This window comes from Coloeus monedula (genome assembly GCF_965178545.1).
Source record: "Coloeus monedula genome assembly, chromosome: 13".
NCBI lineage: Eukaryota > Metazoa > Chordata > Aves > Passeriformes > Corvidae > Coloeus > Coloeus monedula.
The window spans coordinates 7,729,603-7,754,720 of record NC_138793.1 but is presented as its reverse complement, the minus strand read 5'-3'; positions in this window follow the sequence as shown (position 1 = coordinate 7,754,720).

The window sequence follows — 25,118 nt, the reverse complement described above, 5'->3', positions numbered from 1 at the left end:
TCCCAGTCAGCCCAGTGTTGGAATCTGATGTCAGAGAAAATTTGTTCCAGCAGACTGAAGAAAGACACAACTCCCCTATGTCTGGCACTTCTCTGCTTCTCATACCTCTGCCGCAGTTCCCATCTTTGCTAAATAGGACTGCAAATTCTTGCTGTCTAGATAAGAAACTCCAGTACCTTTTTTTTGTAGTTAGCTGTTCAACGTGACAGATTAAAGAATTGTAATGCTTGTCATACAAAGGAGCAAATAGAAACTTTCCCTGCTACAGATCCATATTGAAATCCACACTGATTCAGTAGGACAGCTTTTCTCTTAGTAACTACTGAAAAAAACCAGCTGATTACTGAGAAAATAATCAGTTAAGCTAAAAACCTTATTCTTCTATTGCTATCTCCTCCTCTTATTAAGCTCAATGAGATAGTCAATATCCAAGCATCTGCATGATATATCTGCCTTACAGCCTTTAGCCAGACCATACAGTGCTCACAGAAGGCTGAGTTATAAATTGTGCTGCTACTCCATTTGAGATACCAAGCATCCAATTCCAGAATTTAGGTGCTTCTGAGCACCTAAAAAGTTTACTTGAAACCACTGCCAGCATCAGAACACCAGACTTCCTGTGCCACATAATTGATAGCCCAGAACCAAAGGAACTAAAACCAGAACTGTCTTTATGTAACTTGAGTTTCCTCATTTCCAGCAAACAGCACATCATCTTCAGTGAATGATTCCCTTCTGAAGTTTTAGATCAGGCATACATTTCTTTCTTTTTTTTCCTGCTTGGCATGCTGTATATAACATCCTCAACTGAGTATTTATTTTCCTTTGTAGATCACCATATCTATCCAACAGTGTTGAGAAACCACTCAGAAATATAATATATATAATAATAATATGCAGTACGTTCAAGAACAGCAAATGTTTTAGTTCCAAACTTTCAACAGTTTCAGAAAAACAAATATGGCAGATCAAGCAGATGAGGCACTCTGTGCTTGTGCACCCTCTCAATAAATCGAATACATATGAGATGATAATAAAACCAATTCCTAAATAATGACAGCAAACAGCTTTTAGACTTCAGAATAAGTAAAATGTCTGACAAAGAAGAATGGATATTGGCAACTTCATCTGATTCAAAAGACACAAGGAAAAGGCTGAAGTGATGACTCTTGCTACCTTAAAGAAGTCATTATGAAAGTATCAGCTTTGTTTCTGACAGCTTCCCCAGGCATGACAGTCAAATATTTTTAGTTAAAACATGACTAGCCTTAGTATTTATCCCCTCTTCCTCCCTCCTCTTTTGCTGGACTTTCTTTGAACTGATTCTGATAAAGGAAACTGGTTCCCAAGACACATTAAATTAAAAATTAAGAATTACAATCACACTGAGGAAACAATCCCATACTCACAAAGTAGCCCTGGAACTGCTAGTGGTGACAATAGTAAACAATGCATAGGGGAGGGGCACAGATGCACAGTGGGTGAGGATTTGTCCCTTTGAAAGATTCAAAGCATGGGATCAAAGCACTATTTCAGTTCTCAAAATGCAGTTTGAGCAGTACAGAAACATCCAGAGATCTCTATGGAGAAACATTATTAAATACAGATTTCTTTTGGAGAAGGGGAAATATTTCAAGCAAAAATGTAAACTTCCATAATTGCAATTTAGTGTTGATGCTGTGAGCATGCAGTGAAAGGGGGGAAAAAAGGTGTCCACTTTCTTACACGTTGTCCTTTTTAGTGAAAGTGTCCAATGTTATTTTGCCATTTTAACATGACTAAATTTTAAAGTAAAGAAATAAAGAGAAATCTTTCTGTGCCATATATTTGTAAGACACGACTGTTCTTCCAGCTACCCACATGAAATAGATCCTTTCCTGGCATCCACATGTAGAGGGAATCTTTATAACTTTCAGCACCAGCAGGCAAATCAGAAATACAGGATATTTTACTTTGTACAGTTTATAAATTTTAGCAGTTTGCAGTATTTTAGATCAAACCTTAAAAGAACTAAGGAAGGAATGATGATGCTACCTTTGCATTATTTTTATGATCAAGCTTTAGTATGTTGTAAGGTACATTGCTGAATTTATTTTGTAGTCAAAGCTTGTATCAGTTAGTAAGACTGATTAACCTGCCCTCTCCACCTGCCCAAAAGAACCCTTATGCAAATTGGATTAATTTTTAGAGAAAGAAAAAAAGAACCAAAAAGAAGAACTAAACTCTGTTCTTTAATAGTTACACATAAAAAAGGAGCACATCATAAAATATATACTGTATGCTGTTAAGATACTAAAGTATTCTGCAGCATATAAAAAATTTTGGTTGGAAAGGAGAAATCTTTTATTTCCTGTGACATCATCTATATCTTCTTGAAATAACTGCTGCCCTTAGAGAATTGGCACATGATCAATAGAAGTGGGGAAACCTCATGATCTCCTTCAGCATCCTGAAGGCAGTTGAACAAGTTCTACCTCCTGCAGGACCAGAGCACTGATCCAGTGTATATCATTTAACTCCCCCACGGAATATCTTTTCTTTCCAGTTGCTTCCTATAAACACTAAGAAAAAGCCAGTTTAGTATTCATCCCTTTGGCCTACTTTCCATTTAATATGAATGTGCTTGAAAAGAGTAACAAGTATCTTTTGTTGCATTAGATGTTAGTATTAAAGGAATACTGTCTGTTTCTTACATGGGTCTGTCTCCAGACTGGTTGAAGAAATGAATGATATATCTAAAAATAGCCTGTGCAAAGCTTAACAATTGTGTGAATACTCAATTTTGTGCAATTGGCTAAGTGGGAAATGTATCAAAATCTGGTCTTCACAAACTCACTTGGGATTGTGAAAAACAATATTTTGGCAACACCCACAGAAGGTAGCTCAGGAACAGGCTTTTTCCAGAACACTTGTTCACAAGTTCATTTCTATGATTTAAGAATACTCTTTTGCCAATAACGTCTTACAAACCTCACTGATTAACAAAAGCAAGAGTTGCTGAAGGTCTGCCCTCCCCTTTGCTTATTTGATGGACAGATCTGTGACACCTGAGTGAAAGGCAGAGCCTCCTTCTCTTTAGTTCTCAGAACAGTTCCAAATGCACGTGAAGGACTGAGCCACAGCCTTTGGCAGTTTAGGGATACAGTGCCTGTCAGCCCCACTGGCAAAGTTTAGCAGTGATCAGAAGGTGAGGGGCCAATGTCACTGTGCTCTACTGAGTCTAATAGAGAGAAATTTGGAAACTGCTCTGCAAAAGAGCATGTCAGGAAAGGTATGATTAATATTTTTTTAAATTAACTACTCAGCATAAAAAGGATTGCAGAAAATGAATCCGGAAAAGCAGTCTGTTCATGAGCCGCCACATGTACAGCTTCAGAAATAAAGAGAAAGACCCACAGCCTCCAGGATCCCTCCTTGCTCAGCCAGTCAAGATGACTTATTACACCTGCATACAACAGAGGGGAAAACAGAAAGTAAAATTACTTCATTGATTTTGTTCTGGTGTATGTAAATAACCTTATTGTCAGATCTGCCCTTTCCAGGAGAAAAAAGTTTTGTTCAATTTGCCAGTTGACTTTTTTCCTAAATCTGATTTTCATATTTCACAACTTCTCCACTGAGGACTCAGTAAATAGTAGCATGATTAACTGAAATTGCATTTACTTCCTAATCTATTCTATGGATTATTTCAAAGAGCTTTTAAAGTTTCTTAATAATTTTTTTGTTTCTCTCTAATATGGTGATTTAGGAAAAGACATTCTCTTGAGAGATTTCAAGCATTTCCTGTATTTCTATTTTCTCACCACAATTGTTAATAAAGGCATAATTTTTCTGAATATCTTTTAAGTAAACAAATCTCTAAACTCTTACACATGTTGTATGTGTCTCAATTATAAAACAAATATTTTTTTGAAAGTAAAATAATCTATACACCACTAATTGGAGGAAAGGAAGCACAATCCATTAATCTGTGTATCAGTCTCAAGCCAGTTCATTTTTAAGCTAAAATCAACCAGTGTTAGTGAATGGCTGGGAATATCCATGTGGACAGTCACTGGAGGGCAGAAGTAATAACCAGCCTGTCAGTCATCTTAACTATCTTCAACAAATATTGATTTTGGGGGTAGATGCATACAGTATAATAGGCACACATTTAGAAATGTTAATAAAAATGTGATCTATTGCACTTTTCTCACTAAATACAAAATGCCAAAAATAATCTAAATAATTCTAAGAAAATTGTTTGCTTGGCAAATCCATCTGCAAGAGATGTGGAAATAAATCAAGGGCTCCTTGATGTGACATGGCATATTTAAACTAACAGATCAAATAGAAACACCAGCTACAATTCAAACAGTTACAACTCAGACTCATTAGAGACAAGAAAAGCAAATTCGATAAAAATATTATCTTACTTTGGCCATCTTTCAAAACAAACTGAAAAGTTAGAGAAGTATATTCTCAGTGCTCATGAGTCTAAGTGATGGATTTAATATGAAATAGATCATTTTGCTATATTCTTCATATCTACAGCTAGCCAAAGTAGAGTTTATTTTTTTAATAAGATTCAAAATAATCTTCTCAAACCATTCTGAGCTCCCCTAATAATCAGATTTTATTTATATAGCCAAGACAAAATTCCAGGTAGAATTCTGTGCTCCTGCCTATGATAAATAATAAAAAGATTCAAGGGCTGTGTGTCACTAATTCTGATCTTACAACTTAAATACAGGTTAAGCATTAGACAAGATTCATCTCATATCTTGTCATGATTCCAGGTCAGCCAATGAGCTACTGTTGTCTTTGAACATCTTATTTGTTTTAAAACCGGGTTTGGTTTTGTAAATTTCTATTCCCATATTTCCCATAAGAAATCAACTTTAACAAATGGTAATACTGAGTCAACTGATACTAATTATTTAAAATTATACTAATCACGTGACCAGGTATCTTCAAGATGAAGCTGTAAATACACTGTAAACTTTAGCAAAATTAACAGAGGTTAATTTGAATTATAGATACAATGTCAACTTCTGTTCTGAATCAAATCCATAATATTCTACAGGCTGTAGATAAAACAGTTGGGTAAATAACACAGAAATTGAAATATGCTACAAAGGAGACTCAACAACAAAAAATTGCTACATACAAGATTATAATGCCATCTTAACCCATTAGTTTGTTGTGAAACAAAACACATAAGCACTTTTCAATACCCTCAGATTTTTTCAGACCACCAGCTTCCACAGATTCATCATGAACTTTATATTTTAGTGCTTGTATTTCAAATTTTTGCGTGCTTTCATGGTGCAAGAGATAATTTTAAAAAGGAAAGTACAGAAAAGTATACATAAATTAAAAATTATGAGACATAAATGAAACATAATGGCATGTTCTGCAACCCAGCAAAAGTCAAACCAAAGCAGTAAAACTTTAGAGAAGTGCAAAGCCTTTTCCACAGAAAAGCAGAATTCAGAAAAGTGAATTACAAGTAGCATTCAAAATTATTATCTAAGAAACTCATAACAAGTCTCTCATTAAGAGCAGTCTGTGTCTCTAGCCCCTACTGCTTTGAAACTAAGGACTTTTTCATGCAGCATGCTGTACATACCTTTTCCCTTAAATAACATTTTCCCCACTGCCTCTCCCCAGGCAACAAAGCAGCAAATGCAGGCAGATGAACATCATATTCACAGCAAACAAGCAAGGACTTACTCAGAAGCAGAAGTCTGCCACTTGTAGAAATGTACTAAATGAGTATCTGAGCAATAAGCAAATTCCTAAAGACACCTAAATGGTGATAAAATGATCAACCCTCACGTGAGAACTAAATTCTTGAACTGAACTAGTGAGGACAAAAGTACAAGTATCTAAAGGATGTTCTGAGGTCACTGAGCAGGACAAGCATGTGCTCTTCACTTACACTTCAAAACAGTGTTGTCATTTTCTTGGAATGTTTCATACAAGGTGACAATTTCAAGCACAGCAGTCTGAGAATTAAACTGAGGTCAGAAAAACCTGGCCAGTTAATAGCAACCCCAAAGCAGTCTGTTCTTTATGGGGCAGCAACTTCGAATAAATGAGATATATAAATATTTAATGCCAATCCTTACTTTCGCATAAATAAATGTAGCTCTTGGCCATGTACAGAAACCTGTTCTTCCACAAGTTAAAAGAATCCCAACAGTAAGAAAACAGAGACATACTCACATATAAGAGGAAAATCACAGAAACTCATTTAGTTATCTATTTATTACAAAATTTGGGGTTTATGCTTAGTACTGTGAATTGACTTATTCTGTTTGATAGAACTAGTCTCAAAATGTTCATGTAAAGACAGAATAAATCATATTCAAGCTTACAAAAAAGTCTTGCTGAAAGGGGATCTGTAACATATTACATTTGCACACACAAAATAATCCTGATTTTCTGTCTTTAAACAGCTATATTAAGCAAAATAGAATTTGCATGTGAAGAAAGGAAAATATTGAAAAACTTTACAGTAACATATTTCTCCATTTTGCATGTAAAAAGCCTAAGTAGTAAGGGAGTTAATACATTAAGTATTGTGCATAAAATAGGTAGAATTATATTGAATGTTTATTAGAGTTAGCTCAGTTATACATCCTTCTTCCAGAGATGTTATATTGGCTCGCATGGAGTAAGGGCCCAGATGGAAAAATTTTAAACTTATAAACTGTCAGAGGATTTATTATGTAAGCACCACATCCTCAAAATCTGAAAACAGGACTCTCAACTCATGAGAATTTCACACTGAAAACCTGAAGGATGCCCAGCATGACTGGCAGAACAGACGTCCATGTGCACAAGTGCCATGAAGGACTGCACTGATTCATCCATCAGTAGGTTCCTGTTCCCTGTGCATCAGGCAGTGCAAGCTGCTGGCCAAAGCCTCCTGCATTTCAGTAGCGGACAAAACAATCTTTATGTATGCAGCACATATATGTAAATACTGTACAAAGACATAAATGTGCCTTTAAGAATAACAATTATATAAATGCATTACACATAAAGAAAAGGTGTATATCTCCCTTGCACCAAACACAGTAGAATTAAGTACATTTTGTAAAAAGTAGATCCTGCTTCATATACTCAGATGTAAATACATCTGCTAAAAAGTGTACATAAATTTCCTTGGTCGAATTCTAGCAGAATAGCAGATCATGTTCCTAAGGTAGTCAATGTAATTGTTAAAACACAACAGTAAGGTCACTGTGAAAAAGGACTATGTTACAGTAACATTCAGAGGCAGCTATTTCTCCCAAAAGATACTTCCTGAAAGTACTCAGACACTGACAAAATTAGACTTTTCTCTCCTGTGACAACCCTCAGTTTCTTCATTCCTTTGAATATTGTTCCTGGTTATGTTTGTTAGAGTCCCTAAATCTCAGTTTAACTGCCGTTATTGATTCTTAAGGTCTGAAACACAGCTCTAAAAAGAGTTTTTACCAGCTCCTTAAGTGTCTTATATAAAGCATTAAGGACATTGATATATTTGTTTTCTCTTTTGGAGAAGTACAGATAACTCTATCATTCTATACATCACCTTCATTGATTGGTTTATTTCTAAAAATATGTGGCAATTTACCTGCAGGACACTTGTTCCTAACTCATTAAGAGTGATCAGTAAACCCTCTGGTGTTCATTAGAAAGAAACTTCTGTACACAGCAGCAAAAAAATATTTCCTTCAACAACAGTGGTTCAGCACTTTAAGGTGGCTGTAAGGTTAAAGAAATAGAAAACAAACACATTGACTGTAATCTCTACTGTATCTCCTTATTCTGAATTCATCCTGGAGGCATAAGGGTTTGATTTATGCATGTTGGTTAGATTCCCTGCAACCCTTTTACCCAGTTTTTAATAATATTTATTTTCTGGGAGTTCATAAATTCTGAAATTTAGCAGAGAAGGTTTCTGGTGAAGTAATGAGCCAAAATATGACAAAACATCAATCAAAGGAGCTTGTGGCTTCTGACCCTATCTGGGCTTGGTTTTATGACTTTCATATCTTTGAAGTTATGAAAAGGAGACAAGATATGACAGGTACTGTGCTTGGAGAAGTCACTTAGTCAATTTAATTCCAGCCACCTGTGAGCAACACCACAGAACTACTTCAGCGAATTTGAAAGTGTTCAGCTCCCTATCTTTCTTTCACAGTAGTAACACATAAACACTACAATAGCTTGCAGGTGTATTGGGCTGACTTTCTTTCAGCCCATTGATGAAGTGAGGGATTTAAATAAAAGTGCAACAACATTACATTTCACCAGTGCAATCCATCAAACAAAATCAGAGATAGCCTTCAGAAGATCAGGAAATATATAAATGCAATGCAAAATGTGGTTGTGTGAAGTCCTAAAATCGTACCATGGCCAGTTACTTCTGTATGATGGGTGAAAAGAAAGAAAATGAATCCTAATATGTATCATAGGTGAGGCTCCTCACATAGGGAATTTTAGCAAAATTAGAACTGTTTGCTCCCTTTTAGTTCTAGAAGAGGAATGAAGATAAAAAGTCTTGGTTATTTCCAGCTTTTGAGCTGGTGAGGCTTAGGTACCAAGAAATTACACTTTCTCAGGGCTTTTAATGAACGTCTGGATACTTGGTCAGCCCAAAAGATAGAAAAAAATCTAATTTTAATATGTTTTTAGTTTTATCAAGGTGGAGATTTTTGTCTTTGAACAAGCCATAGCAGATCTTTCTGAAGTCGGTGAAGATGCTTCAATTTTCAGCAAAAACTGAATCAGTGCCTTAGGGAAATAAGATTGCCATATTGTTCCTTTGGGGAAGAGGAGAAGGTTTGAAGAGTTGATTCTGAACAGAAACAAAGTTAAAGTTACAAATAAGTTGAAAGAAAACAGGAAAAGGCAACCGAGGCAGCCTGTTGAAAGGCTAAACTGCGGCTGTAGGAGTGGCATCCAACTACAATTTCATGCAAAAATTTAAAGACTGGATTACAGAGAAATATGTGTAGACTTACTTTAATACTTTTGTTTCATTTAAAATATTCATACTTGATACAGCAAAGATAACAATAGAAGTCAACATATTTCAGAAACCAGAGTTCTGGAAGTTTGTGGTACATTAGTTGAGGGTACAGCCAGAAGGCAGGAAAAAAGGATGAGGAAAGTAAGTGTGGGTCTTTCTGTGCCAATTTTCTCTCCTGCCTGAGGCTGCCACTTTGGTAATAACCTGAGTTTCTAACACCTTATATTACACAGGAGGCTCAAGACTCTGAAAAGTTATGTACAATAAAAATCTGAGAAATGTGCAGAGAGTAATGGTATCTGTTAAAACTTTAGGCTCAGCTCTGTTAATTTTAGGTTTCTGGTAGGAATAAGTTAGCTGGAATGCTATCATTCAGAGGCAGACAAATGACATTTGACTTTAAGGGAGGGGGACATATGTGTTTGTGGAGGAAACAAGCCCCAGCCTCTGAGTAGGCCAACACTGCAGCATCAACCCACATTTTAACTCTCTCAACAGATACGTTTTGAACCCTTCATGAATCATACACAGACTAGAGATAAATAGGCAGCATATCAGGAATTTGAGTGTTACAAGAACAGCATTTACACGCCTTCTAAACAATTTTCATAGGGCCAGCTTCCCATCAAAGACAGTAAAATAGAAAACATTCTCAGGAGCTTCAGTCATGTGTCAGTACTGATTTCTTTCTTTAATTTTTTTTTTTTTCAGGCACTTTACAAATCCTGTACAAAAGCTGGTACCTCTGCACTTAGCTCACTGACAAATCTATTAACATGGCAGATGCTCTCCTTGCATCAAACATCAGAGGTCTTTCACGCTTAATGGGCAGAGTCTTTTCTCATTCTGAAAGAGAGCTTCCTGACGGAGGAGAGAAGATCAAAGCACAATGAGAATGAGATGGGGAGCAAGACCCAGGAGTTCTAATCCATTTATATCATCCTGTCTTTCAATATTGTGAGCAAATCCCCCTAAAATGAATGCAGCCTATAGTGAAAGTTAATCCTGATCTGTGAGATTACAAAGGTGGAACAGGGAGCTTCACATAAAGGGTAACAAGAGGAAGGGTGTCAAGTCTGTTCCTTACCAAACAGACCAAAGGAAAAATATGGAACAGGAAACCTTGCTCCTTGGTGCTACTGTGAATGCATACTCCGGGAAATTTTAATTCTGAGAACGTCACTAAATATTTTACAAAGTTTTGTTGGTTTTTGTTTCTTTTTTTAATAATAGAATAAAAGGAATAGAAAACTACAAATTACTAGTTTTTCCAGTAAGACATGTCTATGTTATATATATGTGTGTACACATATATATATATATATAGTAACTTATGCAATATTTGTCAATACCACACTGTGTTTGAGCTTGTTTCATTTCCATTTTTAAAACTGATTTTCTATATGGATATTTTATATGTTTGTTTATGTATAGGCATAAGTAGACAGAATAATATATAGGCTATTTTTAGCTAGCAGTTATGCATCTTCTAACACAGAAAAAGCTGGTGGTTACCTTAGGAAATTATTATTGCATTATGAAAACCACTATGCAACTATATGAGAGCCCATGAAGAACACAATAATATTTGGAATATTAATTCCTTGAGTCATGATTGCCTAAATAACCTTCTCTTTCACACTGCAAGCAACTTGAAAAGCTAGTATGTTTTTCTGCAGTACCTCAAATGTTCATCTCCAATATTTTGATAGTTCCTCAGTCCACAAACATTCTCCAACAACTCTCAGTGCAGTGATTTGCAAAAGGAATCAGGGTTTACCATGTAATTATTTATACACAATCATAGCATTGAAAACTATTTTTAAAAATCCAATCCCTGTTTCCTGTAGTAATTTTGAAGCTGTGAAATTCTCTCAAACTTTTCTGCAATAGAGTAATTTACTTAACTAGAAGAGACACAAGATATTTGCATTTAAATAAAAATTCCCCTTAAAATTACTTATAAAATTAAAAATGGATTTTCTAAGACTACGTAACTCTATTAGTTGCCAATGCAGAATAACACTCAGTTTGTGCCTGATATGACCTCAATAAGGGCAACAAAAAAAAAATTTTTGAACTCAAAGTCACTTGAACCTGGCCATAAGAAGCAGATCACCTTCACTTATGAGAAGTGTGTAGATTGGAAATTCACAGAAAGGATTCAGCTTTACTCTGGTGATAGTCCTACAGTCACCACTGAATAAAAACATGCACTATGCTTTTACCCAAGTTGTTATGGAAATTATGTCTCCAAAATTCTGGGGTGTGATTAGTCTAATTCGAGCAATGCAAAACCATACTGCATTCAAACACAATCTCACTAGGACAACTGCTGTCAATACCCTGTCAAATATATCTATTTAATTTTTGTATGTTACTTGGAGAAAAACAACGTTCCCAAGTTCAGAATGCCATGGCACACAGTTAGATTACTCATGCAGAAGGTGCTAGAGCAGTTGAGATATACTGAAATGTCTCCTGAAAATCAAGACCTAATATGTGATCTCAGCAAACCAGAAATTAGTGGCACATACTGCATGTTTATGTTTGATTTTGCATCAACATCAAAATGTGGGTGTCATATTCATAAAGCGCTTTCAGAAACACAGGTCCTAAACCTGCATGTAGAATATGGCAGGAAATTGCTAGCTCCAGTACTATGGGGTTTAATAATTTCAGAGATAAGCATAGATCCAGTATAGGCTTTACAGGGCTTTTATAGATACCACTGTGTAAAATATATAGCTGAGAGGAGATAAAATTTGGACCCTGTAGGCAGAAGTTCAGTGGGGAAGTTTCTATTCAGAGATACTGGGGCTGAACTGGTCTGGCTCCATCACAGAACCTCACTTTGCAGCCTGATGTGTGTGGATCAGCCAGGATAAAAACTGTGATCCTTGTTCTCTGTGAACATTCACAGGCAAAGCTGAAGGGTGGTAAAGTTGAAAGCAACTTCCCATACATGATCCAAAAGTAATAAATGGTCATTTTCTCCCAGCTGAAATGCAAAAGAAGGGGCAGGGAGAGAACATGAGTATGTAGAGGTCAGGCACTGGAACATCAAGGAAGAATTTAAATGATTATTTTTAAACATTCCAGTGCCAACTATTTTCTCCTTCTCAAGATATTTGAGGTGAGTACTCAAGGGTACAGAGCTTGTGCTTAGGCATTTATATTTTCTTCTAGGTCAGATTAAGCTAATGTAATAAAGTAATGGAAAACCACTGATAGATCTTGGCTGAAGACATGGATGTTAAACTTTCTTTAGATAACAGAAACACTTTTTGACGGAGAGGGGTATTTGTTAGTGACTTTCCATCTACTACAAAGCACCTTGAGTTGTCTTGGCACAGTGACTTGCCATATGGAGTGATGTGTGACCTGTGTTAATTTTGTTCCTATCAAGATATTTTGTTCAATTTCCACAGAGATGCTGTGATGGAAATTATTGGCTACATATGGCAGCAGGAATACATGAAAAAATGCAGGCTTTTAAGGACATTTAGAAAGGATCATAATTCCATAAAAATTCCCAATGATTCTTTACCATTTTTAGTCCCTGTTACCAGAAAAAAAACCAAACATTTTGGTAACAACAACAACATTGCTTCATTTCCCAGTAATGAGGCAATTAACTAAGATGTCCTTTTACATTTTTTTCCTAATGTAAAATATTTGAATATTCAAATACTCTTACATTAAGCCTTAACAGCAGTAAATTTCTTTGATGAAATTCTTCCCCTATACTTAAAACAACAACTGTTCTTGAAGCAGCAACAACTATTCTAAAGGAAAGCTTTGGTCAGCCCTTGTTTCTATCTCTGTAATGGACAAAGTTGTTTCCCTCATTGTTTTCAGTGTTGACTCTCAAATGATTCTTTAGACAGTAACCATATTTTCTCTGAATGCAAATCCAGCTGTTTATACCCAGTAACATTGGTCATTCTTTAACTAGTTTGCTCCCAAACCCAGATATCTGGGAGATATTCTGTCAAGTTATCAACTTATCTGTTGTCAGTTGATGAATTTCAGATAATCACAGATCATTTCATATCAACAACTACATCTGTTCTCCAACAGACTAATAAATTGGTTTTATTTGTTTCAGGACCCACCCATTTTGATTACCAATGTTACCATATTTACTTTATTTTAAATATACTTTGTACTTTTACTAGTCTCTACTTTCCAGTAGAGTCCAAAGGCTGTTATCAAAAATATCATTATAAAATAACTTTTAACAGTACTACCAGCATGCCTTAAAGTTATTTTTAAAGACTAACAGGTATATAGCTAAATGGAGTAAGACAAAAAAGGATACATATATCATATATATATATATAGTGTATATATATCATATATATATATACATCTACAGCAATCTCTAAAAAAATTCCAGAGTATTTGGATTATATCCTACTCTGTTACTTGTCTCAGTGCAAGTCCAGGGTCAAAATCTGACCAAGCAGGAAATTAATTGAAGCAAGATATTTGATTATAACAATGAGAATTTTCTTTTCAACAGGCTTTGTATTAATCCTTCTTCTAGTCCACTGGGGTGACCATGGGAATATTAAGGGAATTATCTGAAGATGAGTTTGATCTGGTCTGAAATATCCTCATTAGTGCTGATGAAGAACACATTGTAGAGAACCCACTTTAAAAACAGCAGCTAAAATATGCAGGGCTGAGAGGCAGAAGAAGTTGAGATAAAGTTTTTGCTCATGTAAATTGCAATAGCAGTGAAGTCAGCAAAACTGCAGGAATCCTTTCCAAACTTTTTTATACATTAGCCAATTCCATTTGCGTTGGAAGTGGGTCCCACATGGCACTGTCTCATCTGTCACTGAGTGGGTGGGCACATGTTCATATGTACAGTGATAGAAGAAATACGACCAACTGCAGAGTAAAGAGGAAGCTGAAGAAGGGAAGTAATATGACTTGAAGCTCTCCACACACAATAATAACCTGCATCTAGCAAGAAAATTCTGGTAAACCCAGAATATTAAAAATATTCTGTTTACCTAGGCAACCTGTGAGAAACAATGCCACACATTCAGACAATTTTTAAATGGTAGCTCAAATGCCATCCCCTCCCCCACCTTCTCTCCAGTATTTTCATTTACAGAAATACTCATAAAAACACCAGTACTTTTCTCCCCGAGCAATGTAACTATATCCAACACCCTAGGTTGGTATCAGAAGTCTACTTTAGCAATGCTCCTGTGTACAGTGTTTATTATCTTTAAGAAAGAAACAGAGCTAAGGCTACAGAAAAAGAAACATTTTCAACATTTTGATTATATAAACTAATAAATATTCTCCTCCCAGACCTAGGATCCTTGAAGTCAATACTTTCTGAAAATAAATTGTTTCTTACTTTCCATATTAAAAAAAAAATTAACAATCAATAGAGAGGTCAAAAGTCTTTCTTCACAAAATATTTTTACAGCATTTTTTTTTCTTCCCCCTTTTCTTCTCCTGAAGGACTAAACATTAGAAAGCTCTAACAATCACAGCTTCACATCTTTGCAAATTCAGTTGAGTTTAAAACGTGGACCCCTGCACAGAGGTGAAACACACATGATTTCATGTATTTGCTACCGACAGCTGCATTTCCTTTCCCTCATAAGGTTTATTACCTGTTCTCATGGTCCCTGGTTTTAAATAAGGCTCTGACCTAGCAAAGCCTTATCCTATCATATGATCCATCATATCCTCTTCCTGCATCGCCGATTTACAGTGCAGTACCAGATTTATTGGAAATGTATTGCTTTGCTGTGATTTATATTAGTGCAAGTCACTGAATCACAAGAGCTATTAAGTCTTCAGGGCAGGAATCATCTCTGATGATACATCTGGTAAATGTATCACATTCATTCAGTAGCTACAGAGTCCAAAATTAGGTTTCAGTTATATTGAAAAAACAGTATCAATAATCAATAACAACAATTCTTTTCTAGTTTTATACAATAAATAACATCTGAAGTGGTTGAGGAACATAAGATCATTTTCTGCAAACTTTCAAGTTTTGTATTACCAAAATTAAGAAGAGGAAACCCTTTATGTTATTATAATAGAACAGGAACTCTGCTTAGCTTGATAATTCAAGGCTTCTTGAATTAGGTGCCATCCTGAAGAAAAAGAAATTGGAAGGGAGAATAGCCTGGTTTTATTTTTTCATCTCTTTCTTCTTCTACTCAGACTTTTGAAGAAATGTCATGCTTTCCTGTGATAAAAGTGCAGTGAATTCTTTCCCAGCCTCTCCCATTTCTCTACAGTTCTGTACAGTTAGATTAATATGATTAGGAATGGAGTACAACTGTTTTGTTGCTCCCTCTGGAACTTAAAAAGGAAAATTGGACAACTTGGCAATACTCATTTGCACTCAGCAGCTTGACTAAAATTTATCTCAGGATAAACAAGAAAACAATGTGAAACAAGTTTTAGAACAAACTGCCTTGCACAGGCCTGGGCTGTTCTCAGCATCAGCTGCTTGTTTGAATATGCTTCAAAAGAATATCACTCACTAACCAAATTGGCAAAGCTCTTTATTTAATGTAGTGAGGTAACCCACTGGACATTTTTCACTTGTGGAATGATGATAATTTCAAATCAAAAAACAGTCAAAAGCAAACCCCAGAAAACCATCACAATAAAAAACCTGCAGATAAAACCATTAAAAAATAAGATTTTAATCAAAATTTACCAGACTGCTCCTAACTGCAGGGTTAGCATCAATACTTCCTCAGCAGTGGAAAGCCATGGTTGCCACAGCTCTCACTACATAATAACTATCAGGAAATTCTGGCTTCTCAATGGTGACGACAGTAGGATACCCACTGACTACAGGACAAACACCTCATTAATATGGCCTCTCATTCTACACAGCAATCACTATTTATATTTCATGAGATCATAGATCTTTAATGTGTAGTTCAGATCCCCTTTGGCTACAGAAATCAGAGATAACCAGAGAGGGAAGGTAATGGCATGAGCTGCATGAGATCACCTAAGCTGCACTCATACCATGTTGGTTTTCAGCTGGACAGCATTCACTGACTGCTGCCAGGCCTTTGAGTATCTCCAGCTGCAGAAAAATGACCCATAATAAATCATCTCTTGGGATAAAAGATGAAGCCACCCCCATAACTGACTCCTAGCCTTACTGACAAAGTACAGCTGTAGAATGAATCTGTAGAATGTAGAATGAAGCTGTAGAATCACATTTTTACTATAAATTTGTTATTCAAGAAGAATTTTTCTTCTTGCAGGATGTTGCCATCCTTAAGTTTTGGTAAGATTCTGTGGGAAATACTTGACAGGGAGGTATCCAATTGCTGATTGGCCACACCAGTTTTCTTTTGTATTCCCCATAAGGTAAGAATATGTTGTAAAAGCACCATATGAAATTTTGCGTGGCTATTGAACCTGGTTATGTTTGTAATTTATCTTGAGATCCAAGCTTAATATCTAGATTTCACAGATAACAGAGAAAGTCCAAAATTATATGGGTTTCCTGAACACATGCACGAACCCCACAGCTGAACCAAAATTAAATTGAGTAATTCTCCCTTCTAGATATTAAAAAAAAATGTAGAGGGCTTTGAAAATTTTGTTACTACAATTCCTAAAATGAATTACTTTTAAAACTGATCATTGCATTTATTAAAAAAAAATAGCTACTAAAATATTAGTTTACTATTGGACAGTTTGTCCTCTGGATTTGTTAAGAGAACTTTTGTTAAAGAAGCTCCTAGAATTTAAAGTAGTTATTCCAATAAATAAATAAATCGAACCACTATTATGAAACATGGCTCTACAGATGGACCAGCATAAAACTAATGGTTGGAAAAGAACTTAAGAAAAAAAAAAGGGAGAGCAAGAAACTGCTGCAATTACTCTCCCAGCTTTAGATTATTAATCACAAGGCAGCTGCCAACTGGCCTTTTATGCCGAGTTAAGTAGTCACCCAGGTTGTAGCTTTTATTTTATTTGCCCCAAGTAAGCTATTACTTCAGGATTCATATTCTACTTTAAAAAATTGACTTAAGAATCAGAAGTGTACTTTGCAGACTGTCTTCTCTGGAACAAAAGGGAATATTAGGCATAATCTCCATATCACTCCAATGCTTCTAGAATAAGGGTTATAGCTAGGGGAGGTGGCAAGCACAGTTATTCCTGAAATGAGGAGATAACACATATCAGTACCTTCTGAAATATCTGCAGAGTAGTCAGTGGTGGCTGTAGACACATTAGTAGAAAGATGTATAGCTTGGAGTAAGTAGTTCTGGAGAATGACACCCAGCTTTGTTGAAGAATTAGTGAAATAATCAAGGAATGTGCCTGAACGTATGGCTATTAAGTCTGATTATCACTACTAATATGTAGTTTTTAATTATGTTACCTGTTTATTTCTTAATGTCTTAGCAAAATAAAACAAAACAAAACACAGCAGAAGAGTTCTATGAGATTTCCTGTCTTTAAAATAAAGGGCAGATTCTACCTCACTTTGCACCATGCAGTATCACTTGCTCTGCTGCCAAATGACTGCAGTTACCACTATTATGACTGGCATCAATGCAAGCCCTTTAAGCTTTGAAGGAAGCAAATAAATAGAGTAACAGAAAATTTAGCACAAAATGGGTTACTGGCAAACCACAATATTTTCCTAGAAAAGCTCAAGCTTCTTAAACAGAAGAAAGAATTTTGTATCTCCTGAGGCCAGTTCCATCTCTCAATTTACCCTCTGTTGTACTGGAAGAGACTCTAAGTAAGCCAAAGAGATAAGCTTTAAATCTACTGCTTGAAAACATTCTATCCTCTCATTCAAATAGGTTCATTAAGTAAATCTGACATACAGCACCAAAAACTCTTTACATGCTGCAAACATTTCCTTACAAATCAACAATAATAAAGAAATCCAAGCCTGATCCTGCAGCTTTTATTTTGAAAAGTCGGCGAGAAATTGAGATTTAATCTCATTCAAATTGAATTAAGCACCTTAAATTAGCAGTACAAAATCAGGATTTCTGAACCCTCATGAATCTAAGTGACAGGTGAAGAAAGACCTCCAGCTCAGACACATGGAGTACTTGATCAAGACAGAAGTGAACACAGCTCACTCATATTTAAAACATTCTTCCATATATTTTTAATAAAATAACTGATACAAATTCAAAACCAACTTCATAAATCAAACATTATTCAGTGTATGAGGCTTCAAGGTTTCCCCTGTTATGGCTGTGAGCGTGCCTGTCTCTGAGACAAGGGTTTTGCACTTGAATGCTTGAGGTTTTATGAAAGGTTTATTGGATTTCATAGTCCCTTAAGGGGAAACCCTTTAAATGTCTTTGCAATTATAAGTCTAATAACAATTTCAGCTCTTGGACAGAGCCTTGACTTGACAAAGATAAGGAACTGGAAGTTGCTCAGTCAATACAAAGCTATTAATCTCTGTCACCCCGCTGTCATTGTGGCTCAGGGAAACAATGTAGTTTCTTGACCTACGTGAAGCTGTGTAGTGATTTTATTCAGGATGTCAGCATTCATCAGCACAGATTTTGTCACACCCCAACTCACTTGAAGAGCTCCCAGTTCTTTATCTTGACTGCATTGACACCCTTCAGATACCAGCAGTTTGTTTCAGTCTCTGCTTATTATTATTATTTAGCACCTTCTCATGTGTAAAAGCCTTCAAGAATAAAGTCTTGATTTGGAATATAAGCAGTTTCATCACTGCCTTCTGTGTCCTCAGAGGACAGGTTTTAGTTGCCAAATGCTATACGTGCTTGCATATTCAAATTAAGGCTAATTTTGTTCATCTTCAGGAAAATTAGATTAGTATTTTTCCTTAGTGGTGCGCTTTTTAATGTCATCCTTCTCTGATCTTGAAATACAGTGTGAGAACATAGATCAAACTCTTAGCAAATTATCCTGCCAATGTTATCACAGGAATGCACAATTAGCGTGGATTTGTCTTAAATAAGCCAAATTTATCTTTCTTTCTTGGTTAGTGCATCCTTGCTGCAGGAGAAACTACAGCACTGATTCGTTAATGAACCTATTCTAAAGTCTCGGTGAGCAATGAAAAGACCCCTCACTTTCTTCTGGAAGACTTTGGAGAAGACTACAGTAATAGTTTAATAGATGTATACCAGCAATGTGCTTACATAAATATTAAGACTTCACAAAATATCACATGCAAACATCAAACTGATGCAGAAAGAAGTAATCTAACCAGTTCATGCAGAATGATAACTGCACTCAAACCTTTAATAAATATTTTCTAAAGGGATTACTGAGTAATGAAAATGTGTACGACAAGAAAATCTAAATAAATTACAAGTAATGTAGGAGTGATGATTAAATTGGTTATTTTAACTGCCCAACACCAACTTATTATACTAAACAATATATATGAATACTAGCAAAACCTAACAAATATTAGTAATCTCTACAAAATACTTAGCAGTACAGTATTCTTGTATTACACTTAGTGGAAAGTAACCTCATTGACTTCAGCAAAACTATTCTAGAATTTCTCTGAATAAGATTTTCAAAGTGAAATGACATTCTACCAAATTTGCAATGTTGACAATTTTATATTGTATAATGAATATGAATAATACTTTAAAACTTCAGGGGTGTTTTGTTTTGGGGTTTTTCTCAGTGAGTATTTTGAATGCAAGGAACTACAAGAGGAAACTAACTAAAATTACAGCAATTGATTACTTTTCTTTCAGGCAGTCTAGGGGGTTTCTATCCACCCTTGTTTCCTTTTTTTATCTCTTCTCCTTCGCTCTTCAGTTTGTCCCTTTATGATGTTCACCTTTGTCCTACTACCCTTGTATTCTTACTCCTTCTTGCCCTTGCATCTGTTTCTACTCTCCATCTGTATTGCTGAACAGGTTGCAGAGCAAGTTATAGAACAACTTTCAAATCCTCCTGCTGAAATTGGCTGCAACCAGCCTGCTAGTTCTACACTTGCTGAATCAACCTGCTCTCTTCAATGTAGTCCTTCCAGTGTGCGAGACTGACAGAGGCAGTGCTGGTTCAGCAAAGTCACCATGAATAAAGGTGAGAGTGGGCAGCTGCAAAAATAAGCTAAGAATAAGCTTCAAATGAAATTTTTGTCTGTTTTTTCTCTGTAGGCTTCAGAGTATGAAGGTTTTGAAGTTTTTTTATAATGTGGGTTCACCTGGTTGAGGAAAGTAGTTCCATTACTTTTTTTCTTGCACTGGACAACCCTAAAATCAACTCTCTCAGAAGACATTCTTTCATGTGTCTTCTGGTAGCTACAGAAATTGAAATTAATGGGGAAACTGAATTAATGCATCATTTGTCTTAATCCTATCAAGGCAAGAATCTATGATTGTTGAAGTCCATAAAGCTGTTCCCAGTAGCAGAGGATTAGCACCTACAGGTATAGTTGGAATTTCTATTTTTCTCCTACTTTTTCCACACTGATATATTTTATAATAGGCTAATTGCCTGTATCTTTTAGTGTATTTTCATCCTCAACTATCACTCTCCCTCCTTTCAATCTTATTGTTGTCTTTATCTTTTCCTCATCAGTTCCATTAATCACATTTTCTGGCATTACAGCCATTACTAAGAAAGAATACCAATCTTGTATATTGTGAATATGCTTCAAATCTTCATAAATCTTTAATCCAAAGTCCTTCCCCCTGTTCTCTGCATGTATATATGTGCATGTATTTATGCACACACATGTACAGCATCCGGCACAAGAAGCCTTCAGTTACTCAGGGCTGTTAATACACGACAACAAAAGCAACAACACAAAGGCTAATGCCAATTATAGAGCCAAGGATTGTATCATTCATTCTGATCTCTCACACTGTTTCATTAATACTTGCTTATCAACACAAGCCAGTACTTTTCATCCTTCTGGGCCAGTGCCAACACTACATTGCAGTTTGACCAAGTGTACTGCAAAATGTGCACACTCGCATGCCCTGATACACTGTGCACATCTCCTTTTAACCTCTCTCAATGCAAATTAGATGGGGTTGACAGGAGAGCACAAACAGATTTTAGGAAGTAACATTTTTGTACAGTAGATTATCTCATTATTAATTTAGCATTTTCTTCTTTTTCTTTCAGTCTCTCCATTCTTGAATTCTGCTTGGTATTTTCTTTCCAATACTTCACCAAATTATATTCTTGGATATGCTCAAACCTTATTTCTCATCCTCACAACAAAACACCTAAGGTTTTGGTCTTTGATTTGGGGTTTTTTTCCTATCTTTGTTCATTCTGTTATTCAGTATTTATCCTCATTCCATCTCACATGGCCAAAGGAGATTTGCCCACAGTCCCTTAGATTTTCTGAGGAAGGTATAGATAGTATCATGTACGGTCCACCAGGAACAAGGTGTGAATTTATGGCTACTGATCCTGCTCAAAGACAGTTGAGTTCATGGTAAGGACACAATTCCATATGTAATATAGCAGTGCCTGTTACCACCTTCAGGGCCCATTTTCTGGGCAGACAGATGAGGCATCAAATATTTCCTCCTGACTTGCTTCTCCTCTTTCTCATCATTTTTATAGCACTGAAAGGGTTCACCCCATCTCACAAACACAAATGTTTTTACTTCCTTGGATTCATAGGACCTAAAGATTCTAAAGTAATTTATACTTCCTGTGGTTTTACACCATTTTCCAGTTCCAATGTTTCTTAAAATGTCAGTGGCTATTTTTTGCCTCATTATATAATAAATTTGAAATAACAATACTTCAGCTGTAACACATGGTGATTCTTGAATTCTGTGGCTCCTTCTTTCACTGTCTTTATATTAATATACTTCATACTGATATATATTTGTATACGAAGGAATTAATCCCTCTGCTTCAATTTTACCTTGCTGGATATAATATGTTTGTAGTGACCAAATAATTAGTGATTGTGAAACACCTTTAGTACCTAGAAGCAGTGTTCTATCTAAAATATTAGATAAAAGCTAAAAGTTAACAGTACTCTTGTTTAGGTGTGTCAGTTTGAAAAAATCAACAATATATGACAATGTAAGTAAAAATAGACCTGCATGATAATTTAAAAATGACACAACTCAGAAAATATTCATTTATTCATCAGATTAAAGATAGAGGTTTTCTGATCCTGCACAAGGAAATTCTCTTTGTTTCAATGGCTGTTTAATCCCTCAATCTCTCTAGCTAGATGATATTTAAGTGGAAAATGCTTTAAGAGCACAATCTCTGCAAAACCATAATATCTGATCCTTTAAATCTGAGTATATGTTAGTGACTCTGGCACTATAAATTTTCACGTTATAACTGTTTTCATTTATAAGTTATGTTGTAAAAGTTAGATTGCACTGTAAACCCTTCTCCTTTGCAATGAATAAAACAGAAGCATGTCCAGAAATGCTTCCTGAGCTGCAGAAGCTGTAAATCAGTGGAATTGCAGCATGTGGAACAATGCACCTCTCCCAAAACGCTTTCAGAAAAAAATGCTTCATCTGCTTGAAACTTGTTGATAAATGGGATGAGATTTAAATGTATTTTAGAATAATTGAGAATGTATGATACAGACAGATTTTGTAAGTTAAAGAATTTCCACTGTTTTGGCATGATTATTACAAATCAACACTTCCAGGAGTGTTTTCTTTTGCGCAAGCATTCTAACACAATGCTACTTCCCATTAAATTTAAATTTGCTTTAAGAGAGTACAATAGTTATTAGTGATTTATAGTGAAGTAAAGAAGAATCAAGCCAAACATTTCTCATTAAATCTCCAGTTTACTTTGACTGTGCCTCACTTCATCATTTTGAATAACACTTCTCAAGAGAATTAACAAAGCAGTATTTATGCTAATTATTTTCAAGACTTTTAGAAAAACTTTCTCTCAGTGCATGGAGCAATGAAAGAGGAGCTGAAAAATGCAGTGTTTCATCTACAAGATGTCCCAGTAGAATAGTAGCACAACAAACTTTTGTTTGACAAAAGGCTGGGGCAGTTCCAGTGCTCATTCACTGGATGATAAAAGCATGAGAGGATGAAATGAAATCAGAATTAAGACTGAAATTTACTGAGCTTCCCTCCCCAACATATATTTATTTTTTTAAATTATTATTTATTTTAAATTAAATTCTGAAACAAAAAAGACCTTGGTTTTATGAAACATTTCAAATGCAACAGAAACATGTAGACTAGAATAGTAAAATTTTCATGTGTTTGTGTTTTGCTTTTTGCACTCAGGTGAGCTGATTCCTACCCCAATGCCCTAAATAAGTCTCTTGTTCTCTATATCAATAAAGTCACAAAAGCAAAATGAAATTGTATTTCCTAATATAGATCAGAATTTGGGGAAATAATACTCTTCTTATAAAATCTGAAAGAAATTCTGTCTCACTGAAAGCAAGTTTAAGCATGTAGATTTAGTAGGAATTGCCTATTTATTCTGTAGTGAAAGCTAAATGAAAAAGTCAACCTAGTGATATTGTTTTCATCATCTCTGGTAGGTTGGAATCTAAAACCTTCAGTTTAAAGGTAACTATGACTTTTGAGCTAGGTAGTCTCCTAATAAATATGCAACACTTTGTTCCTTTCCCCAGTGAAACTCTAATTATTCTCCATACAAACTGCAGTAGCTCAGGGGAGAGTAATGAAATAACCTGTATTTTTGCATATGTCAGGGCCATAGCAAGAGATCTGTCCTGCCAGAACACACTGAAGTCAAATTTCTAGCTTCCATCGGGTAAAGACATGTCTTTACAACAATCTTGGTGGGATAAAAATTTCAAGGGAAGCAGTATTTTGGCAAGGCATAAGTAGAATTCTACTATGCTTAAGTTTTGAGCTTCTAAATTTTCACAACTCTCATAAATAGGGGTGTATTTGGGTTTATTTATTCACAAATCATGGTATGTTACAACACGGATTTGATCCCGTTCAGGGATGAACCGTTCCACAGTGAAAAACTGTTAAGGATTAATTGTCCTTATACAGCTGCTGGAAGAATTTGTTTTTCATCTCACGCCTCATTATCCACCTTACTGCAGATCTGTGGGTGTAATAACCATAAAATGATCCAAGTGTCCTATTATTGTCCAATTACTGAAATGTAACATGACTGTTTAGGTTCAGATTGCTACTTGACCACTTTGCATCTGGAAGTTGTTCCTATGAACAGAAATGTATTTTTTCACTTATACACAGAAAACACCAACACTCTGAAGTCTTTTATCATAGGAACTAAAAAAAGGTCGTAAAAACTAGTAAAGGTGGCCAGGCATTAAAAGTTCCTTCTTTGAAACAGAAGTTAATACACAACACCCCAACACCAGCAACACAACATTCTGTAATTAAAATTCTGAACAGAAAAACAGAGTGCCCTGATTATACAGGCCAATGAAAAATGGGAGCAGCGTTTGGAATCTTTCAAGCAGACAAGGCAGTGAAGCTCCATAAAAAGACGAGAGAAGGTCACATTATGTTAACTCAAAAATAATGGAACTAGAGAGTTCAAATACTATATTCTAGCTCTGGCAGCAGACTACAGAGATGGGAAGTATTTAGCCTGTTTTGGAAGCCAGTGGACTCTTCTCTCAAAGACTTTTTTGTTGTTGTTTTTAACTCTTAGAATTTATGCACTTTATTAAGAACTTCAGTCAGGAAGTACAACAGATTCATCTCCTTTCTCCTCTATCTGATCTCTTCACTATTGCCTTTGAACTCTGGGTGAACTGGATTTGATTTTAAGTTGCATATCTATTACCTCTTCATATGGCCTCTGACAGTGCACCTATTTTGAAATTGGATGTTTATACAAGAAAGAACTTTTACTCTTCAAAAAGACCAAAAAAAATCTCACATTAAATACAAACCTGTGATATAAGTTTGTTTTGAAGAATTGTGAAAGGAAGAAAAGAGGACTGGTGGTATTTTAAACGCTAAATGCAGTCTACATGTCACCCAAAATGCCATTAACACAGCATTCAACAGAAAGATTGGTTTGAATGAAGACTGCAGGATTCATCACCAAACCTTTTTCTAAATGGGAAGCCTATCAGTATGCTCTTAGTCTGCACACATTTGATTGTGTTCTTCATAAA